Genomic DNA, 19,366 nt, shown 5'->3' on the forward strand with positions numbered 1-19,366 from the left:
TTCGGGCCTCTCGCCCGGCCATATTCAAGCAAGTCAAGAGGAGAACGCTTGTAGCAATGCCCAAATATTTGAGCAGCCACGGTCACATGAAGGCAACAGTAGGAAAGTGCAATTACTATCGCAAGAGGTGGATGATGATGAGACACAATATCCAGAAAGTCAGGAGCAGGACCAGGGAGTGGAAGTGGAAGATGAGGTTGTGGATGCTATAGTAACTGACCCAACCTGGCAGGGGGACATGCAGAGTGAGGACAGCAGCACACAGGAGGAGGGAGACGTAGCACCACAGCAGGCAAGAAGAAGCAGGGTGGTGGCCACAGACACAAGGCGGGAAAGCCTTCCCCGTAACACCAACACTACGGAGGTTGCCAGCACAACTGTTAGGTCTTCCCGAGTTTGATTGTTTTTTAAGGACTCTACAGATAACTTCTAAAAGGCCATTTGCACCACCTGCCAGGCCAGCATCAGCAGGGGTAGCAAAACTAGCAGCCTGACCACCACCAGCATGATCAGGCACATGGCAGCAACGCACCCTACTAAGTGGGCCCAAACCCAGGGTCCAGAAACAGTGTCTGTGGGTGACAACACTGCGTCTTCTGCTGTTGTACATGCATGCCAAGATGCCTCCCACCCGGCACGTGTCAATGCACCCTCTCAACTAGCACCATCAGCAAGCACTTCCACATCCTTGTCCCAGCGCTGCGTTCAGTTGTCCCTACCCCAGTCCTTGGGAAGCAAGCGCAAATACGCAACCAACACCCGCCTGCCGCACTACTAAATTCACACATTTCGCCACTGCTTGTGCTCGAAATGTTACTTTTTAGGCTCGTGGAGACGTCCACCTAACCACAGACATGTGGATAAGTGCTTTTGGACAGGGACGGTACATCTCGCTGATGGCACACTGGGTTAATATAGTGGAAGCTGGGACCCAGTCGGACCTTGGGACGGAACACGTCCTCCCGATGCCCTTTTCCCTTGCAATGTCCCTTGCAAGAGACGTAGATATGGTGATATGGTAGATATGGTGGTGATATGCAGGAGGATGTGGAGGATGAGGATGTAAATGATGAGGATAAGGAGGAGAACAAAAGCAAATTAACATAATCAGGGAGCGTATACCCATGTCTGTGTGTGAAGACAGAGGTGCGTGGGAAAAGAGTTAGACCTCCCAAAAAAAACCACTGTATTTGAGTTTATGTTACACTGCTATCATTTGGTGGTGTTGAGAAGTCTGGCCCAATCCAGCCCTTGTTCATTTTTTTTTTCAACATCATTTTTATTTGATTTTTCAAGACACAAATACATAACATACTGTACATCTAATCTGGTACAGAGAGGTAAGAGTGCCCGTATGCTGGCTAGGTCTATAACAACTCTCTTCACATATTTAATTGGTATAACAGATAATACAAACAACAAAATGAATTAGTTGACAGTATGTCTTATATCTCATTGAAGCCATCATGGATAATTAATGCATTTATATCTATGCCAGAAGTGCTGGCCCATTGATTGTTCTCCTCATCATTCTCTTCTTCATTTTAAGTTAAACAAAGTGGACCTAAGTTATTTTTGAGATCTTCTAGTATATACCATGCTGTAGATGTGAATGGTTCTATCATTTTCCTTTTGTCCTCTATTGAACAACAATTTATAATAAACTTTTTCCATTTTAGAATGAATTTGCCTGCTTGCTTCTCTTTATTACATAGGGCGTCTTGTTGTTCTACCTCCATATAATGCTTCATTTGTGCTATTAGTTCTGTAATGGGGGGGATATTGGGATCTAGCCAATGTTTTAGGAGCTGTTTTCTCGCCAATTTAAGCCAGGTATGTAATAGCTTGGGGGGACTCCCTATTAATTTGTTGAAGTTGTTTATGTTAGTCCAAACATGCAGCAGGGCTAAACATGGAGAAAGGACATATCTTGGTCCCCATGTGGTGTTAATCATGTCAGCTACCTGGTCCCAATAGGAAACAGATGCAGGACAGGACCAAAGGCCATGTAGGAGGTCAGAGTGTGGATATTGGCACTTGGGACATGCAATTAGTCTATTAGAAAGTGAGTCTTTTTTTGGTAGATTAAAGGCATATATCGCACCATGCATGATTTTGAACTGAGTTTCTCTCCACGACTCATTTATAATGTTTCCTGAATAACCTCCAACCCCTTCTAATCTTCTTGGGGATCTCTACATCATCATATTGTTGTTTCCAGTATTTAAAAAAGTTATCTGGGTGTGTTTCCATAAGGTTAGGTTTCATTGATGAATATAGTGTAGATATTGAGGGGGTTCCCATTGGAGATGACAGGATATTATCCAGTTCATTTCGGGAAGTTTCAAAGGTAACATCTCTTAAGTTAGCCATGACGGAGAGTTTGAAATGTTCATATTGGAAATAGTGCTGTGGGGGTAGTTCATATTTTTCTAAAGCTTCTGCACATTTTAGCCATCTCTGTTCAATTGGGTGAAGAAGGTGAGATATGTTCACAACACCTGCTTGTTGCCATTTTATAAAGAATTTATTTACACTACCTTGGGGGGAATTCTGGGTTGTGCCAGAACGGAAGGTGTTTTGAGATTCTGAATGAAAGGCCATATTTTTTCCTGACTGCTTTCCATGTAGAGATAGTATCTCTAATGATCATAGCTTTCTTGATTACTAAGGGTAGCGAGGTAAAACGTGAGTGGAGGAGAGCTGTTAAGTTGTAGGGGGATGCATAGTCAGAATCTAGCGAGTAGTCTGAATATGTATGTCTTTTATGAAGCCAATCTATTATATATCGAAAAAGGAAAGTTAGGTTGTAATTTCTAATGCATGGAAAGTTGATACCTCCCTCTTCCTTTGAGGCTATCAGTTTATTCATACTAATTCTAGGACGTTTTCCCTTCCAGATGAACTGACTAAAAGCTCTATTAAGTATAGTAACGTCTGAGTGTTTTAAAACTAATGGTAAGGTTTGTAGATGATACATGAGCTTTGCCGTACTTATCATCTTCACCAAGTGTGCCCTACCCATAAAGGATAAGGGTAGATCTTGCCAGGTCTTTAGCTGATTAATAATTTTCTTAATAAGGGGGGGATAGTTTAGAGTGTATAAAGACAAGGGCGAGCGACCTATCTTGATACCCACGTACAGTTATATGAAAAAGTTTGGGCACCCCTATTAATCTTAAGCTTAATGTTTTCTTAAAATTGGTGTTTTTGCAACAGCTATTTCAGTTTGATATATGTAATAACTGTTGGACACAGTAATGTTTCTGCCTTGAAATGAGGTTTATTGTACTAACAGAAAATGTGCAATCTGCATTCAAACAAAATTTGACAGGTGCATAAGTATGGGCACCCTTATCATTTTCTTGTTTTAAATACTCCTACCTACTTTTTACTGACTTACTAAAGCACTTTTTTTGGTTTTGTAACCTCATTGAGCTTTGAACTTCATAGCCAGGTGTATGCAATCATGAGAAAAGCTACTTAAAGTGGCCACTTGCAAGTTGTTCTCCTGTTTGAATCTCCTCTGAAGAGTGGCATCATGGGCTCCTCAAAACAACTGTCAAATGATCTGAAAACAAAGATTATTCATCATAGTTGTTCAGGGGAAGGATACAAAACGCTGTCTCAGAGATTTAACCTGTCAGCTTCCACTGTGAGGAACATAGTAAGGAAATGGAAGAACACAGGGACAGTTCTTGTTAAGGCCAGAAGTGGCAGGCCAAGAAAAACATCAGAAAGGCAGAGAAGAAGAATGGTGAGATCAGTCAAGGACAATCCTCAGACCACCTCCAGAGAGCTGCAGCATCAACTTGCTGCAGATGGTGTCACTGTGCATCGGTCAACTATACAACGCACTTTGCACAAGGAAAGTGATGCGAAAGAAGCCGTTTCTGCAAGCACGCCACAAACAGAGTCGGCTGAGGTATGCAAAAGCACATTTGGAGAAGCCAATTTCTTTTTGGAAGAAGGTCCTGTGGACTGATGAAACCAAGATTGAGTTGTTTGGTCATACAAAAAGGCGTTATGCATGACGTCAAAAAAACACAGCATTCCAAGAAAAACACTTGCTACCCACAGTAAAATTTGGTGGAGGTTCCATCATGCTTTGGGGCTGTGTGGCCAATGCCGGCATCGGGAATCTTGTTAAAGTTGAGGGACGCATGGATTCCACTCAGTATCAGCAGATTCTTGACAATAATGTTCAAGAATCAGTGATAAAGTTGAAGTTACGCAGGGGATGGATCTTTCAGCAAGACAATGATCCAAAACACCGCTCCAAATCTACTCAAGCATTCATGCAGAGGAACAATTACAATGTTCTGGAATGGCCATCCCAGTCCCCAGACCTGAATATCATTGAACATCTGTGGGATCATTTGAAGAGGGCTGTCCATGCTCGGCGACCATCAAACTTAACTGAACTGGAATTGTTTTGCAAAGCGGAATGGTCAAAAATACCTTCATCCAGGATCCAGGAACTCATTAAATGCTACAGGAAGCAACTAGAGGCTGTTATATTTGCAAAAGGAGGATCTACTAAATATTAATGGCACTTTTCTGGTGAGGTGCCCATACTTATGCACCTGTCAAATTTTGTTTGAATGCAGATTGCACATTTTCTGTTAGTACAATAAACCTCATTTCAAGGCAGAAACATTACTGTGTCCAACAGTTATTACATATATCAAACTGAAATAGCTGTTGCAAAAACACCAATTTTAAGAAAACATTAAGCTTAAGATTAATAGGGGTGCCCAAACTTTTTCATATAACTGTATGTAATATATGAGGGGGCTAACGTTATGCCACCGAAAGATCCACTCGGGAATAATTTTATTCCTCTCTCGGTTAAGGGGAGTATTTCGCATTTTTTGACATTTATTTTAAACTCGGAGTAAGGGCCGAAGTTTTTAACTATTTCGAGAACTTTATGCAAATGCTGAATGGGATCAGACATAAATAAAATGATGTAATCAGTAGAGATGAGCGTTGTTCGACTCGAACTGTTCGCCAATCTCAAATTCGAGCTGTTTTGGGCGGTGTTCGAGCCGTTCGGCGAACACGAACGATTTGAGAAAAATTCGGCTGTTCGAGGTTATGTTCGATAACTGTTCGTGCACCAAAATCATAACTGGATTTTTTCTCAGTAATGATGAAAATTAATGTTAATAGGCAGTTTGAGTGCACAGCGGGGCGGAGGGAGGGGCAGGGGATGGATCTCTGCAGGAATAATGAAGATCTCCATTTTTTTTTCTCTTTCCCGCATTTACAGTGGGGAGGTGCAATCTGTCAGCCTATCAGCAGCGCACACACGGAGCGAAGTGCTTTTTTTCACACAAGCAAGGGCATGTGTCATTGGCAGTGTATGTTACATGTCCTTGCCCTATAAGACCCAGCCATTTTCCCCGTCGCCACCATTTTCTCACTGCTGCAGCTGCGTGTTAGACGGCACCGCTGTTGCTGTCTGCGCTACACCTTGTTAATTTCAAGCCAATTTTTGCACAAATCTACAGATAGCTTGGGAGTAGGGAATAGTTGTGATTGCAGTCCTTTTAAGGACTACGTTACATCATTTCATACGACTTTTATCAGGCAGGTCTGTGCTCTTAAATAGATAGGTTGGGAGTAAAGACTAATTGTAATTGCAGTCCTTTTCAGGGCTAGGTTACATCAGTTCCCATCACTTTTTGCCAGGCAGGTCTGTGCCAGTGCTGTGCAAGTTTTTTCACAGCATTTGGCTGAATCTAACAAAGCTAATCCTTTTTGGCCTATTGCAGAGTGTGTTAGTCAGTGGAGTAGCCTATGTGTGTTGCAAGATACACCACCTGTGTATAGAATACCAATTTTTTTACTGCACCTAGTGAAGTAAAACCTTTTGGGCATAGCATCATTCTATTAGTCCATCTATACTGACCTCCATAATGTTGCAAATTGAATATAATTTTTTTCTGCATCTAGCTCTGAAAAAATATTTGGCCTTCTAGCTGTGTGTGGGACTTGTTCTATTAGTCCATCTATACTGACCTCCATCAGGTTGCAAACTGAATATCATTTTTTTCTGCATCTACCTCTGAAAAATATTTGGCCTTCTAGCTGTGTGTGGGAATTGTTCTATTAGTCCATCTATACTGACCTCCATCAGGTTGCAAACTGAATATAATTTTTTTCTGCATCTAGCTCTGAAAAAATATTTGGCCTTCTAGCTGTGTGTGGGAATTGTTCTATTAGTCCATCTATACTGACCTCCATCAGGTTGCAAACTGAATGTAATTTTTATCTGCATCTACCTCGGAAAAAATATTTGGCCTTCTAGCAGTGTGTGCGACTTGTTCTATTAGTCCATCTATACTGACCTCCATCAGGTTGCAAATTCAAAATAATTTTTATCTGCATCTAGCTCTGAAAAAATATTTGGCCTTCTAGCAGTGTGTGCGACTTGTTCTATTAGTCCATCTATACTGACCTCCATCAGGTTGCAAATTCAAAATAATTTTTTGTCTGCACCTAGCTCTGAAAAAATATTTGGCCTTCTAGCAGTGTGTGGGACTTTCTCTATTAGTCCATCTATACTGACCTCCATCAGGTTGCAAATGAAAAAAATTTTTTATCTGCATCTAGCTCTGAAAAAATATTTGGCCTTCTAGCAGTGTGTGGGACTTTCTCTATTAGTCCATCTATACTGACCTCCATCAGGTTGCAAATTAAAAATAATTTTTATCTGCATCTAGCTCTGAAAAAATATTTGGCCTTCTAGCAGTGTGTGCGACTTGTTCTATTAGTCCATCTATACTGACCTCCATCAGGTTGCAAATTGAATATCATTTTTTTCTGCATCTAGCTCTGAAAAAATATTTGGCCTTCTAGCAGTGTGTGGGACTTTCTCTATTAGTCCATCTATACTGACCTCCATCAGGTTGCAAATTAAAAATTATTTTTATCTGCATCTAGCTCTGAAAAAATATTTGGCCTTCTAGCAGTGTGTGGGACTTTCTCTATTAGTCCATCTATACTGACCTTCATCAGGTTGCAAATTAAAAATAATTTTTATCTGCATCTAGCTCTGAAAAAATATTTGGCCTTCTAGCAGTGTGTGGGACTTTCTCTATTAGTCCATCTATACTGACCTCCATCAGGTTGCAAATTCAAAATAATTTTTATCTGCATCTAGCTCTGAAAAAATATTTGGCCTTCTAGCAGTGTGTGGGACTTGTTCTATTAGTCGATCTATACTGACCTCCATCAGGTTGCAAATTGAATATAATTTTTTTCTGCATCTAGCTCTGAAAAAATATTTGGCCTTCTAGCAGTGTGTGGGACTTTCTCTATTAGTCCATCTATACTGACCTCCATCAGGTTGCAAATTCAAAATAATTTTTTGTCTGCATCTAGCTCTGAAAAAATATTTGGCCTTCTAGCAGTGTGTGGGACTTTCTCTATTAGTCCATCTATACTGACCTCCATCAGGTTGCAAATTCAAAATAATTTTTATCTGCATCTAGCTCTGAAAAAATATTTGGCCTTCTAGCAGTGTGTGCGACTTGTTCTGTTAGTCCATCTATACTGACCTCCATCAGGTTGCAATTTGAATATAATTTTTTTCTACATCTAGCTCTGAAAAAATATTTGGCCTTCTAGCAGTGTGTGGGACTTTCTCTATTAGTCCATCTATACTGACCTCCATCAGGTTGCAAATTAAAAATAATTTTTATCTGCATCTAGCTCTGAAAAAATATTTGGCCTTCTAGCAGTGTGTGGGACTCATTGTATTAGGCCATCTATACCAAGCTCCATCAGCTTTTAAATTAATAATATTTTTTTGCTCCATCTAGCCCTGAAAATAATTTTTCTTCCCAATAGTGGTAGCAATAGAAATATGGGGCGCGCGCCTGGCTTACAAAAATATACGCTTCATAACAAAAAACACCAGCCTAGCGCACTGCATTAATAAGATGGCATCATCGTCTCTCCCAGTGATAGGCCTACTACCCAGGCTAGCATTCCTGTGCCTAAAACACAATGTATGGGTCCGCGCTAGCCACTATGCTGAGGGGTCTAAAGCTGCTGCTAACGCTTTATAACAATTCAATTGGCAGATTTTCACAGAGCTCTTCCACAACGCCCACCCATCGGGCAACAGTTGCCCACCCTCCCTATGGGATCTAGTGGCGAATAGTTGATGCCATTAATCAGAGCGTCAGTTGCCCCGTCAACGTGGCAAGCATACGGTAAGGCATGGGAAGAGTGGACACGACTATTAGCAGGCAGACGGGTTGACCAATGTGAACAAGCCAGATCACAAGTCACCATAGAATTTCTCCACCAGCTAATTATGAGGGGCATATCAGGGGCGTCAGCGCAGCGGTGTCTGACCGGAGTAGCATTTCACTTCCAACTACTGAATTGGGGAGATGTGACAAAGGATCATCATCAGACAATCCATAAAAGGGTGGAAAAGGGGTCAGCCAAGTCAGGAGTGTAGACGTCCCGTCCCGTGTCACTAAAACTGATTTCTCACATCATATCCCTAACACCATTAACATGACACTCACAATTTGAAGCAACACTATGTCTTCTGCATTTGTGATCGCCTTCTTCGGGGCGCTATGCATAAGCGAATTAGTCCCTCAATCCAAAATTACCACCAGTGGAGGCTTATTACACCAGGACGTAGTCATAGCCAATAATGCAATACGTTTACGCATACACAAATCGAAAATGGTTCCAGCGGGCAGGGGCACTTGGGTATTTCTACAACCCACAAACGGTACACTGAGTCGGGTAACAATAGTAAAAACATATCTAACCATCAGATCACAAAGTAATTTCTTCCTATCACACATTGATGGAATGCCATTATCAAGATACCAGTTCCAAGCTATATTTAATAAATGCATAACATCGGCAGGGAACCACCCCAAAGATTACGGGACACACTCATTACGCATAGGCGCGGCCACGGAAGCAGCAAGAGCAGGACTGTCAGAAACTGAAGTTCAGAGGATAGGGAGATGGCGATCCACGTGTTTGGCAAGATACATAAGACCGGACTTGTTATCCTAACGTGGTTTGTTTCTTTTACAGGTGACGCTAAGCCAACAGTGTGGGTGATAGGCGACTCGTAAATGTATTGGGCAGAAAAAAGGGCGAAAGTCCGCCCAGGCGTTTCATAACACATATTTCAACTAGAGAGGTATTAGAGGCCTGCTATGGCCACAGGTACTAATGGAGGTAATCAAGGTAGGGAGAGAGGCAAGATGTCCGGTCATCTTAGTTATACAGGCCGGGGGAAACAACCTAGGTCATCACAACAGCGCATAACTTATGGCAATAATGAAACTAGACACTGAGCGCTTCAGAGAATTTTTGACAAAACTAGTTATAGTATGGTCAGAGATTGTGCCGATAGCGGTATGGCAAGGTGCGCGAGACATCACGGCCATCGAACGGACAAGGCGGGTAATAAATATTCGGATGGCAAAATTTAGAAGAGACAGAGGCGGTGTAGTGGTACGACACCGACAACTGGAAGGAGATAAAGCAGGCCTCATACGGCCCGACGTTGTTCACTTAATGGATATTGTACTGGACATATTCCTGTCAGGACTCCAGGACGGAGTGAAACAAGCGTTAAGAGTGATGGGTGGGGGTCAGAGTCCTGCATACGAGTACGCAGGATCCTCCGTGGCCTGGAAATAGAAAGGACATGTTGGAGAGTTACACTTGTTGGCCAACTTGCCGGAGTGGAGACCCAGGGCATGCTGCAAAAAGCTGAATTATTTTAGAAATAAAATGCCTTTCTAATGGAATGAGTATAAAGAGTTAATAAAGCTGTGACCGATCCTCACCCATCCAGTTGTAAGAGTTACATTATTGTATTGTCAAGGAAAGGGGGGCGGTAGGGGGCCGAGCATCTGGGTTTGGTTGGGGGTCCCCACAGTCTGCCTAGGCTAGATGCATTTAAAAATTCTTATTAGATACACAGGCGGTGCAGCTTGCTTCGCAGCTGGGCTACTACGCCCAAAATATTGCCTAGGCTAGATGCAGTTAAAAATTCTACGCTGACTAGCAGACACTGAACCTTTGGAGCAGACCTCTGAGTAAACAGCTCTTCAGACTCAACCATCTGTGTTACCCCAAGCCATAGTGTATGTAGTTTCTTACAGTTAAAAGGGGGGGGGAGTGACCCAACCCACCTGGAATTGACGATGCCAACGTCACGTAAGTCACAGCAAGGGGACTCCAAAAAGAGTCTCCATTTTTTCCCAAAATTGTGGCACAGACACCACTTAAACCTAGAACGCATACTTGGGGCCTCGCAGGCCCGCCCTGTTAATAGTTTTCTATTTTCTGCAAGATTACTTTAGTTAGAATTTTGAAACTCTAGGTATTCTTCATGTATATAGTTGTTTGTCATTTGAGTTTGAGTTATTCCATGTTATTTGCACACGGGCCTAAAAGGCCCCAGGTATATGAAAGTGTAGATTTTTATGGTCATGCGTTCTAGGGTTAAGTGGCATCAATTGCCCCACAGTTGCATAAAACGGTTGGTGAGGTGATTTTACCAAATCCTCAAGGTTTTAGTCTCCCAAGGATAACACAGGGGTAGAAAAGTCCTTGTTAATCCATGATTTGTTCATCTTTATGAACGTGAGTCTGTCTACATTCTCAGTGGACAGACGCGTGCGCTTATCTGTCAGCACACCACCAGCAGCGCTGAACACAAGTTCAGAGAGAACACAGGCTGCAGGGCATGACAAGATCTCCAAGGTGTGAGTGGCGAGCTCCGGCCATTTTTCCAGATTGGAATACCAAAATGAGCAAGGGTCCAGTGACACAGTCATGGCTTCGATGTTCACTTGGAGATACTCCTGCACCATCCTCTCTAGGCATTGACTATGTGTCAGACTTCTTGTCTCCTGTGGCCTTGCAAAGGATGGTCTAAAAAAGTGGTGAAATGATTCCACAAAATTGCTGTTACCAGCAGATACTGTGTTTCTGTTATGGTTTGAGTGATGAAGACTCAACAGTCCCACGGTTGCCAAGTTAGAACTGTGAGATTCACTTCGTGCACCACTGGTGTTTTGTGGAAAAGCACATGTAAGATTCTGCAAAAGCGTCTGCTGATACTCCTGCATGCGTCAATCCCTTTTTATGGCAGGAATTATTTCGGCAAATTTACTTTTGTACCGGGGATCTAAGAGTGTGGCAACCCAGTAGTCGGGATTACTTCGAATTCTGACAATCTGAGGGTCATGTTGCAGGTAGTGCAGCAAGAAGGCACTCATGTGTCTTGTGCATCCAGGAGGACCAAGTCCTTGTTGTGTTGGTAGCGAGGTAAGAATCATGCTTCCTTCCTCTGCCCTCTCCCCCCAACCTCGCACAACAGAAATGTGATCAAGGTCTCCCTCATCTGATGAGTCTTCCATGCCCATCGCCAGTTCGTCCTCCACTTCTTCCTCGGCTCCGGCACCTTCCTCAACAGTTTGGCTGCTACCATGCGCCCTGGTTAATCCCTCTCCCCCACCCTCCCATGCCTGCCGCCTTGGTGCTGCCAACCGTCTGGACCTTGGAGATGTTATCCCTTCCGCATACGACTCTTCCTCTACTTCCTCCACCTCCTCTTGTCCCACCACCTGACTCTGAATTCTGTTTAATGTGTGCTCCAGCATGTAAATCACCGGAATAGTCATGCTGATAATGGCATCGTCGTCAGCACTAAACATCTTCGTCGCCATTTCAAAACTGTGCAGAAGGGTGTGTGGCGCCCCTGAGGGTTCAGTCGCCACAGAGTTACTGCATCTCACCCAGAGGTGTGGTATCTCACCCTCAGGTAAGGAAGGCATATGGCTCGGGACCCTAACACCTGCATCCAACACATACCTGCAGTGGGGGTAGTGCGAGATTGCTCCTAAGGGAGAGCACAGTCCCAGGTCCCTAGCTGGTGGGAGGGTCCTATGTATTGGGTGCTTAGGGGAGCAGCTTAGCGGAGCACATGACAGGGAGAGTATAAATTGGAAGCCATCTTAGAAAGAGCAAGCCAGTCAGAGGAGGAAAAGTGACAGGAGCAGAGGCTCGGCATGAGCTCTGCTCCAGAGGCGGGCCTAGCCTGGGAGGCCCAGGACTGAAGGAGAGAAGAGAGGAGTGGGAGCAGGAAGGCTCCAGGAACCGAAGGGACACTAGGGCTACGGGCCGTGCAGAAGGCCACCCGTACTCCTGCTGCTACCAGGAGGTAGAGGGGTCAGGCCAGATAAGGGGAACCGGTCCCTCAACTTGCGGAGAAACAGCAAGGCTCAACTAGAAACCGGAGGCTGCAGCATTTCATGTACTGCAGGTAAAAGTCCACACCAGTCTCACTAAGAAGGTAGCCACATAGGACCCAGGGGACGGAACACAAGTCGCCCGCCAAGGCCCGAGGATACCGGATAGAAGTGTCACTGGGTGTGAGGTGCAGGGAGAAGGCCAGAGAAAGGACACACAGAAGGGGGTCCTGCTAAGTACTCCGGAGCTATCTGGGGGTGGACTGAGCCCCTCACTGAGTACGCACAGCACGACTGGTGAGATTGCTCTGGTACCTGTAATCTGGACTGCTACAACTGTGAGTAAAGATCTTGGGACTGCATCACACGGACTCTGTGTTCATTACTGACTCCCTGCACTACAACCACCATCATCCACCCACACTGCCCTGAAGCTACACTCTTCCTGTGGTGAGTAATAATACCATTGCTGCAAAACCACCAGCTTCAGAGGACTGTTCCGCAGCGGCGGCCCCTTTTGCCCCACTCCAGACGAGGCGCAGTCGCACATTATAAAACCCATATATACAAATTACCCTTGGATTGACCGCCCTGGATCACGGACCGGGTCACCGCCACAGTGACTACAACCCCCAGTGTCTACCGGCCCGGCTCAGGGTACCCCACGGCCCAGGGGGCGCGTCAACTTCATAGGTCCCTGATCTGAGACCACTCCTGCAGCGTGATTTGCCCCACCTCTGGATCTCGTTGGCCCAGGCTATACGTCAGAACGTATTGCACCAGGGCTTGTCGGTGCTGCCACATTCGCTGCAACATGGTCAGAGTTGAATTCCACCGTGTTGGCACATCGCATTTCAGCCGGTGAACTGGCAGGCCCAACGACTTCTGTAGAGATGTAAGTCGTTGAGCTGCGGGATGCGAATGGCGGAAGTGAGCACACAGCGACCGTGCCCTCTGCAGAAGGCCATCTAGTCCGGGATAGTGGGCTAACAATTTATGGACAACCAGGTTCAACACGTGAGCCATACAAGGCACGTGTGTGACATTGCCCCGGCGAAGGGCCGCACCCAGGTTTGCAGCATTGTCGCACACGGCCTTCCCTGGTTGCAGGTCCAGTGGAGACAACCATTCATTAAACTGGGTCTCCAGAGCTGACCACAACTCCTCAGCTGTGTGACTCACATTTCCCAGACATTTCAAAGTAAACACTGATGCCTTGAGCCCTGCTGCCAGCATAGTAAGGAGGTGTGCAGGATTCCTTCTGCGCAGTTAGAAAGCAGGTGGCATTACCAGACAGGCTTTGGGTGCAGGTGGAGGACCGAGAGGAGGTTGAGGAGGCAGAAACAGTGGAGGAACTTCGAGATAAAGAGGATTGACGCACAACTCGTGGGGACGGTAAGACTTGGACAGCAGCCCCTTGTCCTGCTGTCACCAGAGTTACCCAGTGCCCAGTTAGCGACATGTAACGCCCCTGTCCATGCCTACTCGTCCAAGTGTCTGTGGTGAAATGCACCCTGTCACACACAGAGTTTCTCAAAGAAGCGGTGATGTTGTGTGCGACATGCTGGTGGAGCTCAGGCACACCTTTCTTTGAGAAGTAGTGCCAACTGGGCATCTGGTACTGGGGCACTGCGACGGACATAAGGTCTCGAAAATCCACTGTGTCCTCCAGGCGGAAAGGCAGCATTTCTGTAGCCAAGAGCTTGCAGATGGTGAAATTCAACCTCTTAGCTTTCTCATGGCTAGGAGGAAATGGTCTTTTACTTTTCCACATCTGAGGGACCGAGGGCTGGCTGTTGTGCTTAGACGGGGTTGAGTAGGGTGTCCCCGGCAAACTGCCGGTCTGTGAGGAAGATGCAGGCGGACATGTTAGGTTGCCTTGATCCAAAGGTGGTGCTCTCGATGTCAGAGAGCGCTCAACACCAGCAGGTGTTTCCACTTCCCAATGAACTGACGACCTGCCAATCACACTGGCTGTTGCAGGTAAAGAGGTGGCAGGTCTGCGTCCAAAAACATGCGTGACTGCTGTCCCCCCAGTCACAGAGGATGAAGAGGCCGCGGATGCACAAGATGGGGCAGACGGTGGTTGGCCCAGCCTGCTAGGCCGCATTGTAGCACAGTGAGCTTCACACTGCAACTTATGCTTCATATCCATGTGACGGTACATGCATGAAGTACTCAAACTATGGATTTTTTGGCCTCTACTTAGCTTTTGGTGACAAATATTACAGATAACACGAGTTGGGTCATCCTTATCATTCTGAATAAATGCCCAGGCTATGCAAGGCTTAGAGCCCATGTGACCTGAAGAGCCACTACGACTTGTGGTCAGAGGCAGAGTTGTGGTTGAGGATGCAGTTGTTGACGTGCTTCCAGTACTCCGTCTCTGTCCAGGAAGGCGCAACCTAATCTCGTCGTCAATAGCATCTGTGACGCCTCGCTGTGCTTGGTATCACAGATCCTAGAAGAGTGTATTGATGGAATCCTCCACAAGAGGCCCCCATAAACATTCACACATCTCCACCTTCCACCTCAGACCAGCGGAGGGAGCCCGTTAGGGATATAAATAGGGAAGATGGAGCTAGGCAGTTCAGTTCCTCTGAAGAGTTCCTGCAGTAGAGAAGCCTAAGAGAGGTCAGTCTGCAGTGGAGCTCAGTCTAGTCTAGAGAACTCAGTTAATAGTTCAGCAGTGGAGCACGAGGCTCCTGCTAGCTAGATTCAGTAAGGCATAACCGGAATCCCTGGAGAACTACAAGTCCCAGGATCGCTAAGGTGCTGATACGTAACAGAGCCAGGAGACGCTTAGGCCCCGCATAGTGGGAGCGTGAACTCCAAGAGAAGGCCCTACCACAAGGTCAGCCAGCGCAGGACAGAGACAAAGTTAGGCCTAGCTCCAGGCAGGTCAGAAACTTACTACGCAGAGGCAAGAAACAGGAGGCCCTACACCCGCTCATTGGGGAGGATCCTGATATTCACCCTTCACCCTACAGTGCTCCGGGATGTGCCTGAATTTCCACCAGTAAAAGGTACTGAAGTGACTACCGTGTCCGTTCCCGTTCTTGCTCTGACCCAGCTGGGTCTCGCCTGTCCTGCATTCCCCCTGCATACGCTGCCCTGAGACCTAGCTCCACCTGTGGGGAGCTATACCATCGAACTGCCTTATCACGGGTCTCAGTGGACTGCTGCAGCGCTGGTGCTTCTCACCAGATACCACAGGTGGCGTCACGAACTCATAAAATTAACAATTATCCACTCTTTTAAAGAGTGACCCCAGGGTACGGGCCAGGAAACCGACCACCGCGACATCCCCAAGGCCAGGCAAAGGCCCGGGTACCGAGTCATCCCCATCCCCTGGGCTAGTCACATCCTCCTCCACCTCCTCCGTTGACCTCATCGACTGGCTGACTGTGGGTTGACAGTAATTGGGATCTCCAACCTCGTCATCATCACCCTGTGTGTTATCACACCCGTTGTCCTCAAAGCCAACCTCTTCCTGCCCTGACCGAAAAGTCAAGTTGTCGCTCCAATCAGGTATTTGAGTCTCATCATCGTCTTCATCATTGTCTCCACCAACAGGAGTGACAGTTTGGGAACGAGGGTCTACATTATGCTCAGAACCTTCTTCATCTGGTCCTGGATCCGACTTATAAAGATTCTGGGCATCAGTGCAGATCATTTCCTCGTCTGGATTAACAGAAGCTCTGGAGCAGACCTCCGTTTCCCAGGCTATAGTATAAGTAAACAGCTGTGCAGACTCAACCATCTGTGTTACCCCATACTCAGAAGGACAGCTGGAGACTTGGAAGCTGTGAGGAAGCAAGTGCGATTGGGGTGACACCTCTGAGGACTGGAGTATTTGTGATGTTGAAATTGAGAGCCCACTTGAAGGAGCACTTGATATCCGCTGAAGCACCTGCTGTTTTTGTGCCTCATCTGGAATTTGTAGCGATGGGCGTGTCCGTAAGAAAGGGATCGTATCACATTGTCCACGAAAAGAAGTCGACATCTTAGTTTGGCTGGAAGATGGTCTTTCTTCTGCAGATGTTACCCCCCCCCCCTCACCGCAGGGGGGCTCGACCCACCAGCGGACAGGCACCAGTATTGGGAGAGGGGGGCTGGCCGTCAGGGTCCACCGCGGCTCTGGCACAAACCGGCGACACGGAGCTGGCACGGGCAGGAACGAACTGGCCGTGTCGGCTTCCCACTTTCTGGATTTTAGAAGGGTATGACATGCCTATATATGTGTCTCCCCCTCCTTTTACTCCTCCACCTCTTTTCTTTTGGCATGACTATATGTACTTTTCACTTTTCCATTTGTTAGTTATGTCTTCTGAGCAGTTTGTCAGCTTTTGGACACCTTTGAAGGTGTTTTCTATGTGTTTCTATGTGTTTTTGTTTGCCTGCCATTGGTTTTAACGGTGTTCGAAGGTGTTCGACGAACAGTTCGACGATCAGTTCGGCGAACACACGGGTGTTCGACGAACCGAACCGAACTCGAACACTACGGGGGTGGCTCAACACTAGTCATCAGCAAAAAAGCTGCCTGTATTGATCTCCTTGTGAACTGGATGCCTGAAAAAGTGTATGGATCTGATATTATGCGGACTAAGGGTTCCAGAGCTAAATTGAACAAGGGGGGGACGACAATGGACAGCCTTGTCTCGCTTCTTTTTCGAGGGGAAAGGGAGTAGACAAAAAGCCTGGAGTGTAAATCTGAGCCTTTGGAGATGCGTATAAATTACGTACGTAGTTAAAGAAGGGGCCGCCCTTGTTCATTTTTATAAGAGTCAGCCTATCAGCATTTTCAGTTGACAAGCTGATGTGCCTATCGGTTATAATTCCAACGGCGGCACTAAAATCCTGCTCTGACCAAATGCTAGTGGCAGGGAAGGCTAGGACCTCCAAGGCGTAGAAAGCCAGTTGATGCCCAGCTTGGATACCCAATAATTCAAAAGCATAGAGGAATCACGGAGTACTTTGGTACAGTCGGCAAGATACTCCCTCACCATCTTCTAAAACTTTTCCCTCCTTGGGAGAGTACCCCGCCCCTCAGGGCCTGTGCGATGGGAGGGTCTGAGAAAACTGTCTCAGAACTTTAACAGTGTTCCCCTGCCTCTGCTGTATTGCATTTGTGTCTCTCTCTCACCTGTACTCCTTGGTTGTTCAACGACCTCTGCCGCCAGCGTTTTCAGATGGGAATTTTTTCAATAATTCCGCCTTCTTGTACTGCCTCATTTTATTAGGCCTGTCCTGCAAGGGAATAAGAGACAGTAAGTTCTCCTTGTAGCGTTGGTCAAGAAGTGTCACCAACCATTAATGACTGTCATCCAAAATTTGTTCCTTGCTCCATCTCATCATGCTCTACCTGCAATACATGCTCTTTAATTGTGAGCAGAGAGCGTTTTAGAAGACAGAGAAGCGGCATGGTGACGCTAATTATGGCGTCATCACCGCTCCTCATCTTGGTGAAGTCCTCAAAGTTTTGGAGGATGGTACAAATGTCTGACATACATGTCCACTCCTGAGGTTTTATGTGTGGAGTCTGAACTGAATATCGATGGCCTTGTTGATGCTGGTAGTCAACAAATGCCCTCTTCTGCTCACAAATACTTCCCAACATCTGCAATGTAGAGTTCCAATGCGTGGGGACATGGCAGATCAGTCGGTGAGCTGGAAGCTGCAAATGCTGCTGAAGCACGGCAAGGGTGGCGGAAGCTGTAGCTGACTTTCTAAAATGGGCACACAGGTGGCGCACTTTGACAAGCAGATCCTTCAGATACGGGTAGGTTTTGAGAAACTGCTGAACCACGAGGTTAAGCACATGGGCCAGGCATGGTACGTGTGTGATCTCGCTTCGACTTAGAGCTGCCACCAGCTTCCAGCCATTGCCACACCTGACTATGCCTGGCTGTAGGGTCAGTGGTGTCAGCCACAGATTTGCCTGCTCTTTCAGAGCTGTCCACTACTCTTCAGCATTGTGCGATTTGTCACCTAAGCAAATTATCTTCAGCACAGCCTGTTGTCGCTTGGCTGAGGCAGTGCTGCAGTGCTTCCAGCTTGCGACTGATGTGGTCTTTTTGGAGATGGAGGCTGAAGAGGAGGAGGAGGTGCAGGAGCTGTAGAATGTGGGGGCAACCCTGATTGACCTAGGGCCTGCAATCCTCGGCGTCGGGAGGACGTGTTCCATCCCAAAGTCCGACTGGGTCCCGGCTTCCATTATATTAACCCAGTGTGCCGTCAGCGAGATGTTCCATCTCTGCCCACAAGCACTTGTCCACGTGTCCGTGGTTAGGTGGACTTTCCCATTAACTGTGTTGTTGAGGGCACGGCTAATGTTCTGGGACACGTGTTCACGAGGAACGCTTTCCTGCCTTGTGTCTGCGGCCACAACACTGCTTCTTCCTGCCTGTTGTGGTGCTACGCCTCCCTCCCCCTGTGTGCTGCTGTCCTCGCTCTGTATGTCCCCCTGCCAGGTTGGGTCAGTTACTATATCATCCACCACCTCGTCTTCCACTTCCTCACCTTGGTCCTCACCCTGACTTTCTGGCAATTGTGTCTCATCATCATCATCCACCTCTTGCGACAGTAATTGCAGTTTCCCACCATCGCTTTCGTGTGACCGTGGCTGCTCCACAATTTGGGCATCGCTACACGTGTTCCCCTCTTGACTCGCTTGAAGCTGGCCAGGCGAGAGGCCTGAATCTACAAATGGAAAAGGGAACAGCTCTTCTTAGTGTCCTAGTGTGGGATCAGTTGTCTCAGGGCACTCGGCATGGTGGGAGGAAAGAGGATCAGGGTGAGGAATATGCGGTCTAGACTCACGGCTACGGAGACTTGACCGTGTGGAAGACAGGGTGGTGGTGGCAAAGTGACTGGAAGCATTATCTGCTATCCAACCAACAACCTTTTGACACTGCTCTGGGTTGAATAGTGGTGTACTGCGGTCCCCTAGTAATTGAGACAGGAATGTCGAGCGACAAGATGTTATTTGTTGTGGCACAATTTCATCTTGCCCACGGCCACGTCCTCGGCTTCTGCATGCACCATCACCATCACGTCCACTTACCCATCCCTTGCCATTCACCTTGCCAATTTTAAATGGAGGA

Source organism: Phyllobates terribilis, unplaced genomic scaffold (genome assembly GCF_046119375.1).
Source record: "Phyllobates terribilis strain yellow unplaced genomic scaffold, ASM4611937v1 Scaffold_1__5_contigs__length_1240528914, whole genome shotgun sequence".
Lineage (NCBI taxonomy): Eukaryota > Metazoa > Chordata > Amphibia > Anura > Dendrobatidae > Phyllobates > Phyllobates terribilis.